The 16,610-nt window shown below is 36.6% G+C and overlaps 1 protein-coding gene across 1 annotated transcript in view; it reads right to left on the minus strand.

Moving 5' to 3' along the window:
* The window catches only part of LOC111514603 (protein FAM107B), a 198,915-nt gene that overhangs the window by 172,441 nt on the left and 9,864 nt on the right, over positions 1-16,610 (minus strand). The window lies entirely within an intron of this gene.

Raw genomic sequence — 16,610 nt, forward strand, 5'->3', positions numbered from 1 at the left:
AAAATATTTTAGACGAAGCGGCGTTGTCGCTTCTACTATAAAGTAGCGGCTACTTTGATTTTTCAAATGGAACACCCCGTATATAATATCATATTATGATTCATTATCACTTTGTCAACAAATTCATAGACTATTTTCCTATACCTATATATTACCGTTTAGAAGATATAAATTATTTTCGATATTTTTTTTACCAAACATGAACTTTTATAAATGCTGATAATTTTGAACTCTCCTACACTAAATCGATCAAATTTGGAATAAAGCGGAGTGATACTATGAGGATCTTCACATCGAGTCATATTTTCATTTGTCTCATACAGGGTCTTCAAAAAATGCAGATACTTTGGTCTCATGAAGAAATGAGTGGAACTCAATTTTTTCAAATGGAAAACCCTGTATATTTCAACATTTTTGAGCTCTACACCCAATTTTAGATTAACTTTGTTCAGATAATACTGTTTCTATTTTGAACCGTTTTCGAGATAAACTGTTTCAAACGGAAATTGACATGATTTCCTTGTTCATCACTCATTTTTGTAAAACAGATTTCGTTTAATGTTTCTCAATTAGTTACAGATAATACAATGGAAAGATAATTATTAAAATACTTCTCTTCAAACAATAGTTTTATTAACGCTGAAATACGAACTGAAAATAATAAACCCATAAATTAATGAGTTAATTTGATCGTTAGTGTATTTCAGAATTTGTTTAAACACATCTCCACCCCTACTTAAACAAACATGTGATCTCTTCAGAAGATTGTCATGTGTAGCGCTTCTGATCAAGTCTGGAGTCAAACTATTGAAAGCAGTTGTAACTCTCGATTTCATATCTTCCATTGTTGTTATTGGAGTAGAGTAAACCATATTTTTAATGAAGCCCCACACGAAATAATCTAATGGATTGCCCTCTGGTGTTCTAGGAGGCCAACGAAAAGGTCCATTATTACCAATCCATCTGTCTTCGAAGATTTCGGTTAAAGCTTCGCTGACTGAATGAGAATTATGGGGTGGAGCACCATCCATTTGGTACCATACACGTTCTCTTCCTGGTCTATTATTTAAAATCATTTGAATTCCATTCCTCAGTAAATCTTCATATTTTGATGCATTCAAATTATCATCATAAAACTCGATATAAAAAATTGACTCATTCTTTATGGCACAAAATACATTGAATTCTTTCTTGAAAACCCCTTTAACAGACAACATGGGGATTTTCTGGCGCCCAATAATGACTGTTGTGTCTATTGAAAACTCCATTTTTTGTGAACTTGGCCTCATCTGTCCATATGATATTGTCAAGGAAATGTTCTTTCTCTTGAGTCTTGACAAGTAACCATTCAAAGAATTCACTCTACGAGGTAAATCAGTCTCTTTCAAATGTTGGACACTGTAGAACTTATAGGGATGCCATTTATGCTTATTAAGAATTCGACAAATTGTCACGTAGGGTATACCTATCTCCCTTTCAGCCTCGTGCAGAGAAGCTTTTGGAAATGCATGAAAGTATCCCAAAACTATTATACCATTGTCATCCACTTTAGTCTTCTTACGAATGATTTTTGGACGGAAGGTTCCATTCAACATACAGTTTTTAAGTAGTCGATTTTTCACATTATTATTCGGCTTCGGAAGTTGTGGATATCTTTCATGAAATATTCGGCATGTTCTACTTGCAATTCTATTGCACTCACCATAAATTATTAATAGATTCAAGAAATCTTCATTACTGTAACCTAATCTTGACATTATTCTATTATAATTGGTAGCCATCACAATCAGTCAAAACCACCAACGAAAGTCTGACGTTAAAAATAATTGGTTTATTTATTTTTCCAAAGCACACTATTACGTTAGAGACCAATACCTCAATGTATACAAATTGTAACTTTTCCTAAGGTAGGTGCATACCAATTTCGAATTGACTGATCTGAGACAGTTAAAAAACTGAAATATAAAAGAAATATTACTAAGTATAAAAAAAATGTTGAATATCCAAAATAAGTGATGAATTCAAAAAAACGAGCATGAAAACCACGTCAGTTTCCGTTTGAAACAGTTTATCTCGAAAACGGTTCAAAATAGAAATATTATTATCTGAACAAAGTTAATCTAAAATTGGATGTAGAGCTCAAGAATGTTGAAATATACAGGGTGTTCCATTTGAAAAAATTGAGTTCCACTAATTTTTTCATGAGATCAAAGTATCTGCATTTTTTGAAGACCCTGTATAAGGCAAATGAAAATATGACTCGGAGTGAAGATCCTCATAGTAATACTCCACTCCATTTCAAATTTGATCGTTTTAGTACAAGAGAGTTTAAGATTATCAGCATTTATAAAAGTTCATGTTTGGTAAAAAAAATATCGAAATTAATTCATATCTTCTAAACGGTAATAGATCGGTATAGGGAAATAGTATATGAATTTGTTGACAAAGTGATAATGAATCATAGTATGATATTATATACGGGGTGTTCCATTTGAAAAATCAAAGAAGCCGCTACTTTATAGTAGAAGCGACAACGCCGCTTCGTCTGAAATATTTTAGGCGTGTAGGTCATATTGATTTATGCATACTGTGAAATTTTCAGGTTGATCCGTTAAATAGTTTGTCATCATGAAGAGCCCTGTATACATATAGTTCAACTCAGCAATGAACAAACATTTTATTCAACAGTCAATGGAATGTATTATTCGAGTAAATTCAACAAATTCCGCATATAATTTTGACCTTTGATTAACATGTTTTAGTTATTTTTATGACTGTTGAATTATAATTTCAAATTCACTTTCTAAAAGTAAGTTTGGGAATGAAATTTCAATGAATATATTTGAATGACTGTCAAAGTTTTCCCATGAAACATTGTTGGTAATAAAAATAGACTTTCGTTTGTCTGAAAATATAGCAAATTAACTTTCCATACTAAATATTTTTCTATGAATAATAAAGATTGTTATATTTCAATTTTATTGAAAGTGTTGAATATTTTCAACATTCATTTTAATGCATTCAATTTAAAATTTGGTTACAACTTTTGTGCAAAGCATTCTCAAGCAAGTATCATTTTATTTCATCAATATTTCTAAAAAGCTAATTTCTGACAAAGAATGAAATTTTTTAATGATTTAAAAAGTTTGTTTTATTTGAAAGATACATTTAAAACGTTTGTTGATAAACCGCCATACATATATACAGTTATGTAGTTCCACAAAAATACGCCCGACGTCAGCGCCGAATAAAAATTATCAAAAATCAATTTATTTCATGTATCACTGAAATTCAACAAACAAAATAATCCAGCTCATTTCAAAGGAATTTCAATAAAAAGTAAAACGGCGTGGCACGCCGCTTTACTTTCTATTGGTATTTTGTAAAAATGAATTGTTTTGATTGTTGCTTTTAGGTGATACATGAATTAAATTGATTGTTGATAATTTTTATTCGGCGCTGCGGTCGGACGGAATATTGTGTTACTATCACTAGACTATCATGTTGCCAGATTTAAAAATTCAGCTTCTGCAAAAATCCGCTCGACGCTATCGCCGATTTAAAATTATCATCAATCGTTTTAATTCATGTAACTATAATTATCAACAACCAATTTTATTAATGTTTCACAGAAATTGTAGTAAATTATTCGATAGTTACAAAAAAGTATATATGACAAACATTTACTTCCAAAAATTTCAAACAATGAATCTATATTATAACTGTTCGCAACTTTTCATCAAACAAATTATTTCATGTAACATTTTAAATCAAGTGCCACTTAAAATAGAACAAATTTTGCGAACAATCGTTTTTAATGTGTCGAACAAATGCATGAATCAATTAAATTCAAACAAATAAATTGTTAGTTGAATAAATTGAGAAATGAATATTTGTGACAATAAAAAGGAAAACGGCGTTTCATACTCATCGCTGCTCTTTCTTATGATGTTCTTTATTTACAGATATATACCTACAGTGCATTTCTTTAATGTCCCTCCCTTTCATTTTTTAAAAGGGTCATCTCAAAAAAATTGAAATTTGGGGTAATGAAATTAATGCATGAATATTTTATTTTGAAGTGAAATTGACAGATGAAACTTTCAAGATGGCGACTGGGCGCCATCTAGGAAAAAGGGGGTCTTGTGACATATCATTTTGAAGCTCCTGACGAATACTTCACAACCCTAGAATATGAAGTCAATATCTTTACCTACTACAAAATGGCGGAACATTTAATAATTTTCTGAAGACAAACCCATTAATATCAATATTTCCAAAAATATCATCTTTTATCTGCCATATGGCAATTCCAATAACCCTATAAGATTAGTTAAGTTATTTTTTGTTAATAAAAACGAAAAAAATATCAGTACGACAATTAACATCATTGTTTAGTTAAAATATTCTCATTCAGTTTTCGGTTTTACTAGTGGAAAGGTACCACGTCAACAATCTCTAAAATGGTCAATTCTCCATTGGAAGAACAACACGTGCAAATAATTGGTGAGATAGTAAAAAATCCTGTACAGTCTACTTATTCCGTCGCGAATGTTTGTGGGGTGTATCCTTCTACTGTGTGCAGACTTTTGAAGAGGAATCTTCAGTGCCGCCAGATGAAAAAACAAATAGTGTAAATATTTTTAATGAAAATAACAGAATTACATTCACACAATTCAACTAACAATGAAGCAAAACATTTTAATAAACGTAGCTAATAACTAATTATTGAAATGTTTCGATTAAGTGCAACAATTAATTCTAACTCATATTAGTAGCCTCTACTAATCCATTACGTATTTCGATACATGTGTCGTAGCGTTTACGAATGTTTCTGATTACGTTCCTTAGTTCTTGAGGGCTAATATCTGCACATACCTGTCGAATTCTTGCACAACGTTCATTTCTATCTCTTGAGCGGTTTTTGTAAACCTTTTGTGTGAGAAGTCCCCAGAGAAAAAAGTCCAAAACTGTGAGGTCTGGAGATCTGGGTGGCCACTGTATAAACGGACTACCACGGCCTATCCATCGGTTTGGAAAATGTTCGTTAAACCATTGCCTCACAGCTCTGGCACAATGAACTGAACACCTATCTAACTGGACAATTAAATTTGATCGTTCATTGATTGGCAGCTCGTGAATAGCATCCCAAAACTCTGTCTAAACATTCTAGAAACCTCTGCGCATTAATGTTTTCTTAAAAAAAGAAAGGACCAATAATTCGTTCGTTCAATATCCCACACCAGACGTTGATTTTTTGGGAATACTGGCTTTTACAGTTTATTACCCAGTTAGGATTATCCGCTGCCCAATAGCGACCATTCTGTGATGACACTACTCTATTTGTAGTGAAAGTGGCTTCGTCGGTATATAAAATATTTTTTAGGAAATTTCTATTGCTTAAATATTTCCCTTGGGCCCATAAACAATATTCCAGACGTCTTGCTTCGTCGCCTTCTTGAAGTGTGTGTAAAAATTTTTGCTTGAAAGGTTTAATATTCTTCGCCTTGAGACATCTCCGAATAGTTTCTCGTGGAATATTCAAATCTAAAGTGGCATTCCTTATACTGGCATTAGGATTATTTCCGAAATAATCTAAAATGATTTGATCATTCCTATCATTCCTGTTTCGTCTTTGTACAGGATTACTTTTCAACATCATTTTTGATACTGCACCAGTTTCATTGAATATTTTATTTATTTTATTTACCGTACCGCAGCTAATACGAGGACGATCTGGATGTCTCTCATTAAATACTCTACTAACCTCTCTAGCACTTCTAACGTCATCTCCCGAAAGGCGTACAATTTCAATTTTCTCTCTTACGCTCAATCTTGCAGCCATGACACAAAATAATTCGAAGAACTGTAAGGTGAATATTGTTGGCAATAGTACACTTAAATATTTCCATGGCAACTAAGATTTAAATTGAAATATTAGGTCTTAGTTTTTGTTAATTTGCGTGAAAACTTGAATGTAATTCCGTTATTTTCATTAAAAATATTTACGCTATTTGTTTTTTTTTTCATCTGGCGGCACTTTATTGTTGAAATCATAAAAAAAATATTCTCATGGCTATATCTGTTGATATAGGGTGTTTTTTGTGACTGTTAGCTGTATGAGTTTTCGAATTTTTGAGTTGTCATAACTTTATTAATAATGAATATTTTTTCATGAAATTTTGGAGGCATGTATAGAGGCACTCTGAATCCAGTAGCGTAGTGATTTTTTCAATAAAAAAATCGCTAATAAAAAATCCCGATTTTCGACTAAAAATATCGTAGCATGCCCTGAAACTTTAATAAACATTTCAAATTTTGTCCCAAGGTAGATCTTTTAGTACTTGACATTTCAAAAAAAAATTATTTAAATCGATTTACAAGTTCAAATTTTAGGGGGGTGTTTCCATTAAAAATGGGTCACACTGTATGTCAGGAAGTTCAAGGCAACCATTTCGAGCATCTTCTGAACTGACCTTAAGCTTATTGCCTCATATTATGTAGTTAAATGTCAATGTATTCAGGCAATTATTAAAAGTTTCACCATGTTGTAGTAGTTGAAGATATTGACATCATATTCTAGGGTTGTGAAGCATTTGTCAGCAGCTTCAAAAATATGTGTCACAAGACCCACCTTTCCATTTCATTTTTTTTCCCAGTTAGCGCCCAGTCTCATCTGTCAATTTCACTTCAAAATAAAGTATACATGCATTAATTTCATTATCCCAAATTTCAATCTTTTGAGTTGACCTGTACAAAAAATAAAAGGGAGGGGGCATTAAAGAAAAGCACTGTATACCACGATACAGTAGAATAAATATTTATTAAGATATGGAGATACAAAAACACATGATATTAAAACAAACAAAACTTTTTAAACAAACTAGTATTTACAATTTCATCTGCGTAATTCTGCACTTGCAATGCTGCACTGGAGCTCGAGTCAAAGCTCGGCTAAGCTCGATTCCAAAGGTGCGCGCATGTTCAATAAGAAACCGCGCAAATATAATGTTACTATAGTCAATTATGTGAATTTTTTCAACAGAAACAAATCAGTTCTTCCATTTACCAGCTATCGCCCCCTTTCGATCGAAAACCTCCGAAAGCTGAAACTTGTGCGAGCTGGGAATTAACGAGGTCGTACCCTATAACATGCAATTCTCAGCACAAACATCACCTATAAAATAACAATTAACACTCAACTATTCAACAATTTAAATTTCCAAAACATTTCTATCCCTTATCGGTACCGATGTTTCGTTTCATGTCTGACAGAGACTCTTTTTACCGAGTTTTGTGTTTCCAATGTTGGAGATGGCAGGAGTAGCCTACCCCTTCGAGATAGGGATTCGAAAACCCCCAATGAAATTGTTGTTTCATATCTAGCAAAGATGTTCAGAACTAAATTTTATGTTTTCCACTTTCAAAATGAGGAATGTGTCACCGTTTATCGTAAACGTGGGTAAAATTTAGAAAAATCCAGTTGTAGATTTCCTTTTGTATATAACCAAGATGCAAAATACCAAGTTTTATATTTGAGGATGACAGAAATAACGAATGTGTCGTAATTGGTTCGAGTACCGTTTTTACCCCTCTAGGGGTGAAACTTCATATTACGTGCTTTTGTGTTGTGAGGTGCGTATGTGATAAATTTGCGTGAAAGAAAGGTTTTGGCTTTCTACTTTCCTTTCTTACATAAAAAAATGTGGTAGTCTTCCAAAAAAATTAAATGTTTATAAGAAAGTAGGTTTTTCTTCCAGTTTGTGCCTGAAAGTCACTTCTTTGCTTTATAACTTTCTTTATCAATTTCTGAGTTTGGTGCTAGTTTTCCTACACTGCAAGATTAAATTCCGTGATATGGATTAGAATGATAGATTGACGGACATCGCTTCATTAAATAATTAAATTTCTAATGCAGATATTTGAAATTGAATGTACTCGAATGTAATCTCGATGGAATGAGGAATGGAAGAACGGGATGTAAATTACAACGTAATTCATAATTTCCTTCGATTGAAAGTCAGTTAATTGCACGTGATAAATATTACATCAAGTGGAAGAACTCTGCAAAATTATCTTGAAGAGGAAATATCTCATCAATTCGAATCTTATAAATTCCATGACGGTATCTCTACATATTCACATCCATTTTGATTAATATACCTATGTTGAGGTTTTTTCTGATTTAATGTCATGTGTTTTTGTAGTTCCATATCTCAATAAATATTTATTCTACTGTGTCGGTGATATACACTGATCTCTCAATGCTCTTAATTTTTTCAAAATTTTTGACTCTTTTCAGTTTATTAACCCATTAACCGTCAGAGGTGCGTCAACGCAACTTTTCTATACACTTTTTTTGTGTCGTTTGGATCAATATTATTTATGTTTATTCTGATGAATATTCATAATAATAATCCAGAAAATGTAAAAATATTTTTATTCAATCCAAAACATGATTTTTTCAATTTCTGAAATGAATTTGAAAATGTTATAAATTGACCGTTCTGGTAATTCTCCAATAAAATCACTTTTTTTCGATACTGAATATGAACTGATAAATTCATTTTGTGCTGAACAGTAATGAAAAATATGCTCAATGATAACGTGTATCCTCATTTACGTAAATATTTTCGGATGTCGTACATTTTTGCATGTATTTGTGTTGGTTGCGTATACGCACCTTTGGCCGATAATGGTAAACATTTTCATGCACTAGTATGCGAGTTTTGACAAGTTTAGGAATATCAGGATACAATGGTCAGTTGATGATTAGCCTTGATTGAGTTTATTTCAGTGCGAATCAGTATCAGCAGGGAAGATGTCTTGTATTTTTCATAAAAAATTGTCAAAATGAGGTAAGAATCATAACTCGAGCGTAGATTTTGGTATATCATTATTTATTCTTATACTGCGTTTTTGAAATGGAAAATGAAGAGACCACTGAGGACGCAAGAGTTGAGTGCTTTATTAGAGGAAGAGTTGGATTATCAAAATTATGATTCGATTGATGTCGTTTATGTGCCGGCGGAATTATTTTTGTGAGCTTGAAAGAAAAAAGGATTTTTCGCAACAGGAACAGTGAGGGAAAATCGCACTGCTAAATGCCCGTTGAAGATAGTAAAAAATGGTTTGAAAGAAAAGAGGTTTTTACAATTATGCTTTCGATCCCATCCTCGGAGTTCTAGTTGTGCGATGGAATGACAATTCTGTTGTAACTGTGGTGACCAATACGTATGAAGTTCTCCCTCTTGCTCAAGCTAAACACTACAATCGAAAAGAACATAAAGATATTCTTATACCCCAGCCAAATGTTATACACCAGTATTATAAATATTTGGGTGGAGTAGACCTCCATGACAATAGCATTGCCAACTATCGAATTAGGATAAGAGGAAAAAGGTGGTAGTGGCCATTGTTCACTAATATGATCGACAGTATGGTTGTAAATAGTTGGAAAATTTATAGAATTGCGAATGAATCCAGAATATCACAATTGGAGTTTCGTTCTCAACTGCTAATAAGTCTACTAAAATGTAGTGGGCAATTAAGTAATACCAATGAAACCTCGAATGGTGCCGAATCCAACGTATTGTACGGAAGACCATCTAAATCAGTTCTACCAGTTCTATGAACATGTGATAATTAGACATACCAACAGTGCAAGAAAAAAATGTGGATTTTGTAAAAGTACCACCATATATTCATGTAGGAAATGCAAAGTGCATGTGCACCCAGATTGTTTCGAAAATTATAATATGAAGAAATAGGACACCTACTCTTTTTTTTTCATTCGATTATTTTAACCATTTTTGGCCAAAGGTGCGCTTACGCACCCACTTGTTTTTTTCAATACTGTGAGTTTATATTTTTTTTAATGACGAATTGTTCTTTTTTGAGTATTCTAAACGTGCCACAATAAATATTTTTTCTAAATTAAGAATTTCTAATGTCTTGGCCGTTAATGGGTTAATGAAGTAGCGAACCGCCCCGGCTCCGCACGGATGCAATGCTGATACTGAATCTATACTCCCCCCTCTTCGCCACGAATGATCCATCCGGTACCATCCATTCGGACATTCGTCAGATGGATCTGACATCTCTATTTCACTCTGCCTCTCTATCTTACTGTTGTTGCTGTTGTCGCTCGCGCTCTTCTCGCTCTTTTAAGGTGCGTATTCACACAAAAAGCGAGCACGAGCGAACAAGAGCGAATAAGTGTGGAAGAGCATTCTGCATCAATAATCAATAATGAGCGAACACGTGCAAACATACACGAATGCTCGCTCATGCTCGCTCTGGCTCGCTTTTTTGTGAATACGCACCTTTATAGCCATTACGGTATTGGCAAATTTCCGGAACTCTCTCCAATTGTTACTTGATGTTACCACAAAGTTCTCTATGGCAAGTGCCAGCCTGAAGGGTCTGCCTCTCTGCTGTTCATCTCGGGCACATAAACAGCGTGTGTTCAGCATCGTCTCTTCTATCTTGGCAGTAGGCGCACTCTTCGCCAAGAGTCCTTCCGACTCGATGCGTGTAACTGCCGAACAAGTCATGGCCTGTCAGGAGCTGCGTTGTAAAATAATTAGTTCTCTTGTCTTCTCCAGTCTTTCACCGATGGTACCAGTTTCTTTGTCCACTGGGCCTTTTCATGGTTTTTGTCCCACCTCTCCTGCCATTTGTCCATACTTATTTCCCTCGCTCTTCTCCTTCGTGCTGCCAAAGCCTCGTCTCCAGTCCTCTAGTGGGTGTATTTCCTCTCTGCAGCAAAAAGGTATATAGGGTTCATGCTTGCTACGACCTGTGCCGCTTCTGCAGACACTGTTCTGTACGCAGATATGATCCGTACTAGGCTCATTCTCTGGGTCTTGATCAGAATTTGCCCGTACTTCTCCATCCTCATGGCTGGGTACCAAATCGGCGCTCCATACAGTAGGATGGATTGTACCACTCCTCCTAGTACCGTCCTCTTGCTTCTATCAGGTCCCCTAATATGCCGCTCTATCTTCAGCTTTTTTGGCCGCTGCTACTACGTGGGGTCCATAGCATCTGCCACTGTCGATAATTATCCCCAGGTATTTGAGGGTTTTTTTTGGGAATTATTTCGATTTATCCAAGTCGGAAGGTTATGTCATCCCGCTTGCTCTGTAGAGTAGGGAGGGTCAGTGTAAGCCCACGCACTTAGGCCACATGTGACCCATTGTACATCCTCCCGAGGAGTTGTCCTCCTAGGTCATCGTCCATCCTGTCCTTTTCAGAAAGGTGGACAGGTCGCTGGGAGACATCTCCTTTATATCGGCAGGTGTAGGCCAAGACTCGCCGAACACACACTCTTTTATTGACGATAACTCCGGGCACTCGCACTCATCTTCCTGTTCACACATCTTGCATAGAGGTGTGTCCACTAGACCCATATTATGTAGGTGTTTCCTTAGCTGACAGTGGCCAGTCATAAATCCTACTGTAAGACGTAGATTTTTCCTGGTCATCGCCAGTTATTTCTTCGGCGCCAGCTTCCCAGGGTCACCCAAGGTGATCCTGGCAAGATTACATCCTTTGATTCCATCCCATCTCTTCAAGTCTTTAGATTGTCTAGTTCCGCAATTGTCGAAATCATCAGGCCGTGGGTGCCACTGGGTCCTAAAATTCTCAGTCCAGCCGCTTCCTTGGCTAAAGAGTCGGCAAGGCGATTACCTTTACTCCTGTCGTGCCCTTTAACCCACCTCAGGATTATGTTATTATCTACCGAGGCTTTGGCTAAATCTTGGTGGCACTCTAGTACTAGCCCTGAGGTAACACGCTATTTGTTCAAGGCTATTTCCCTTCAGTATTACGGCCTCACTCTTTTCCGGTGCTAATCTGAGCCTGTGGATGGCGATGAAGCTATCAATTTCTCGTAGGCTCCGTTCCGTTTTCCTGATGAGGTCTTGTCCGTCTTTTCCCTTAGTTATAAGAGCGAGATCGTCGGCTAAGCCGATGGTTTTGTCGCCTTCAGCAAGGTTTAGTCTGAGCACTCCATCATTTAGAATATTCCACAGGAGCGGCCATAGGACCGACCCCTGTGGAACTCCTACGTGGACTTTTCTGGGTTTGTCCCGCTCTACCTTTATCGTTCTGTTTCGCAAGTACGATTTCAGTATATTAACCAGATATTCAGAGACGCCCATGCTGGCGACCATGAGCCCCTAGTCCGCAGAGTTGAAGGCATTCTCCACGTCCAGTGTCACCAGTACACACCACTGCCCTCTACCTCCTGCTACGAAGTGTTCCATCTGTTCCAGAGTATGGATCGTTGACCGCCCCTTCCAGAAGCCGAACTGGTTTCCTCCAATCCCCCTTTCTCATCTACTTCAGTTGCCAGTCGATTTCTGATATGTCGTTATCCAGTTCATCGCACAGCAGGTTCCAGTGGTCCCGTTTGGACTTGTTGATGAGCCTTTTGAGCTCTCGTCTGGCTTGTCAATATTGTTCTTGTACCTCTTCCAGCATGGTGGAGATCCGTTCCTGTTTGGCAGACCGTGTGTATATTCTCCGAGCGATATTACAGCGCCTTCTCTGTTCTTCGATATCTACGTTCCACCAGTATGGGTTGCCCTATCTGGTGCTCTGCTCGTAATATTTGTCATGCGGTATGAATCCTCACGTATTTTAGAGCTTTCATGGTGGGATATTTTGTCTTGCTGGCTCATTTCTAGTACTCGCGCCCTGACTTGGCCTCGGTACCTCGGCCAGTCGATGAGCTTTTTCTGTTTTCCTCCTTTCCAGATTGGCTTCATCTGCTTTTTCGTTTCTACCCGGATGTACTTGTGTAGCGACAGGTTCTCTTCCTGCAGTACGCTTCAGCTGGAGATATCATCCGCCATCTTTGAGGTCACGGCGGTGACATCAATGCATGTCTCGCTTGCTCCTCTGCAGAAAGTCGGCGTTCCGTCGTTAAGGACGGTCATGTTCTTTGCCGCGAACCATTCTGTCCAGTGTTCCCCTTGAGCATCTTCCACAGTGGATCCCCATGCCGGTGACTTGGCGTTAAAATCCCCGAGGACCATTACATTGTTTTTATAGTCAACCTCGCGCATAATCTCGTCCATTTTCGTCTTGTATTCTATGATTCCTATATTCGGAGATATGTAACAGCAGACGAGAGTACTGTGTTTGAAGTTGGAGACCTTCTTCTTGGTAGAAACTACTTCAAGAGTTCTGTTAAGTATCAACATTGCAATATCCTGCCGTTTATCCTGGATCCATATTGTTCCCCTTATTTTTGCCTTGTTTGGTTTAGCCACTATCAGCAAGTCCAGTTGTTCTTTTTTGCACTTAGCATAGACCAGGTCGTGGGCCACGCGTGCTCTTCCCAAGTTAGTTTGGATAATCTTCACCATTTAGGATGTTTTCGCTCCCGCTGCGTCCCCGTCGTCCGGCACTCTGTTGCAGCAAAACTCTCCATGTCTTCTCTTCCTTCCTGCATCTCGATAATTCTTTTCTGAAGATGTGGCACTTACTAGTGCCCATTTTATATTCTTCCTTGCACGCAGGGCACTTAGCCTGTGCTGTGCAGTTTTTCATTCTGTGACCTTCTTCACCGCAGTTCCTGCACAGGTTCAGTCGGTTGTGCCTACTTCTACAGTCGCTGTTCACGTGCCCATAGCCTCAGCATTTAATGCACTTCGTAAGGTATACCTTCCTTTGGAGTTTCCACAGACTCATACCGATCCTCAACTTTCCTTTGATAAGAAGTCGTTCTGCGATTTCGGCTTTGGCAATTATCGTGACCGCTTGCTCGTCCGGTCATTTGGCCTTAGCCCGCTCAATCTATATGGTGCCTAGGGATCTCCCAACTTTCGTCCAATCCTCTGGCGTGGATCGCGACCTCATCCCGGTCTGCCCAGGTGACACTGGTCCCACTTTTGCTGTGATAATTTTTTTTCTCAGGGTTTCCACGGCATTTTCATCTTTTTTTGTAAGGATGAGGATTTTCTCTCCTTCGTCCTCCTCACGCTTTTCACAGCCTCAATGTCTCTCGTTCCCATCAATGTTTTTTTGATATCTGCGAGGATTTGGCCAGTGTCGGTGGTCCCTCCGTCTACAACCATCGGGTACGTGTTCCTCGGCCTGTTAATTGTTTGTTTCGGGGGTCCTCTAATTTGTCTGTGAATTTTATGCATAGAAATCCATACTAATATCATAAATGTAAAAATTTATGAGGATGAATAAATGTATGTATGTGGTTCTTTCACGCCTAAACGACTGAACGAATTTAGATGGAACTTTACATAAATACAGTTTATACATCAGAATAACATTCAGGCTTCAATTTACAGAGGTTTTGTGTAATTTTGGTCAAAATATAACGATAAGTATTAAGTGAGTTGGAAAAATTCTTGCTCCCTGAAAGGTATCTTGGCAAGCGCTGCCTATACCGTTGAAGTTCCATGAAGATAATTTAGCGTAAGAATGTTTATCTCAAATAGTTCTAAATAAAAATCCGCAATAGCATATATCTAACTCTTAAGTGATAGCTACTATAAGCAAAATACTGAGCCATAAGTACAATCACATTGGATACTTTTTGCAATGCTCATTTTAAACTATCTGTCAAATTCTTATGAAAATTGATACCATTGTCGTTTTAAGTTATCACGATAAGATTAACTTGACGCAATGCAGTAAGCCATTGCGCGTCGCGTCTACTGTAAGGATAGAGGGGCTGTCTGGACACCGAGAAGCAACCCAGGCACGAAAACTGACAAAAAGGTCATGGTTATTGTATGGTGTTTAGCGGCTGGTGTGATTCACCTTAATTTTCTGCAACCGGGCCAAACCATCACAGCAGAGTTCAGTAAAAACAACTGAGAAGAAGCTGTTCATAAAGTCAATCAAATCTTGACAATCTCTCGCACATTTTAGCCGTTCGCAATCTAACACTGAACACGAGTTAATCCCAACTTTTACTGATAGGTACGAAACGCAAAAGAACGGAAATTGAAGGTCTGATCGATGTACGACTTGGTGATGATACACTTTCAATAGTGAACGAAAGCAAAAACCTAGTACTGTGGTTAGACTCCGACCTCAGATTCCACAAGCATGTAGTGTAATTTGTCAGAACTCATATAATGTCTTACGGCAGCTGTACCGAAATAGGGACTTGATAACATCCAGGCTTAAACTGAAGCTTTGTGAAGCACCAATATCATCCAAGGTCTCTTACTGTGATATCATCAATTGGTTTGCCATTATACAATCGGACATGAAACGCCTCCAAAAAATTCAGAACAACTTTATACGGTTCTCTCATGGTGTAAGAAATGTTGATCACATCTCAGCTAAATTTGAGGAGTCTGGCTGGCTCGGACTGATTAAAATTAGGCAAGTTCACCTTCTTGTTATAACTCACAAATTTATCTTTCAAAGGAAACCCCACTATTTATTATTATTTTACACGCTTTATATTAGTTTCACCTGTATGTATGTATGCTTGTTTGTTTGTAACTCTCAAGCTCGGGATCTGTATTTTACAGAATCATCAACATTATTGCTTGAACTATTCGCAGACAGATGGCGCTGTACGTAATCTCCTTGATATATCGACATTATTGCTTGATCTATTCTAAATATTTACTTTTCTCCACATTTTCCCCACATATTCTAAGTCCAATAATATTTTGAATTAAACTTCAAATCAAAACATCAAGACTGAATTGTTTTTAGAAATTATTACTGCAAATTTTCTCTTTACTTCGAAACAAATTTTACAACTGTCAGCCCTCTGTCGGAGATTTATTATACTACTTGCATCTCAGTATTACTATAGAATTTAAGACCTCAAACTTTATTATGCTGTTTGAAATGAATTTCACATTTGTGCGCCGTCTGTTAAAGATTTATAATATTAGTGACTAGAACTTAAAAAAAATGTTTGACAATAAATCGGACTGAAAAGTAAAAAATAAATATAATTTTAAAAAAACTAAAAAAACAAGTTTTTAAAGAACATCGAACTAAAAAGTTTAAAAAAAATTTAAAATAAACTGAAAATAATAACGAACGAAAAATACTAGTGTTATTGTTTTAAGCTTATTAAAAAAAACACTAGTACTTTTCGTTCGTTATTGTTTTAAGCTTATTTAAAAAAAAACTTTTTTTAACTTTTTAGTTCGATGTTCTATAAAAGCGTGTTTTGTGTTTTTTCTAAACTATATTTAATTGAAAGGTACGTAACATTTGAAACACAGAGTCACTATAAAACCAGAAATCGTGGTAAATTTATCATCCCCAAATACTCCACAGCTTGTTTCACTCGTAGTTTCATATACAGTGTGTAACAACGAAAACTTAACAGAGCCGTTTTTGAATATAAAAAGTAAGATTTTTAAAAAAAGTTCGGACACGTCGATTTCTAATCAAAGGGGGACACCTTTCAGACTAATCAGATTTTTTGTAGTACACAACCCCCTCGGAGGGGTGCGTCCGACGGCCCTTATTTAGATAGGGAGAGTAGGTCGAGTGGCACCATGTTTTAAAGGTCTTTCGAATACCTTTACACCTCTGTTAAAAGAAAATTTTTGTAACGATTAGTTTTCGAGATAATTTGAAGATTCAAAGGTATTTTT

The sequence above is a fragment of the Leptinotarsa decemlineata genome, unplaced genomic scaffold, assembly GCF_025532065.1.
Source record: "Leptinotarsa decemlineata unplaced genomic scaffold, Ldec_3_MD MMD2_tig00026294_RagTag_RagTag, whole genome shotgun sequence".
NCBI lineage: Eukaryota > Metazoa > Arthropoda > Insecta > Coleoptera > Chrysomelidae > Leptinotarsa > Leptinotarsa decemlineata.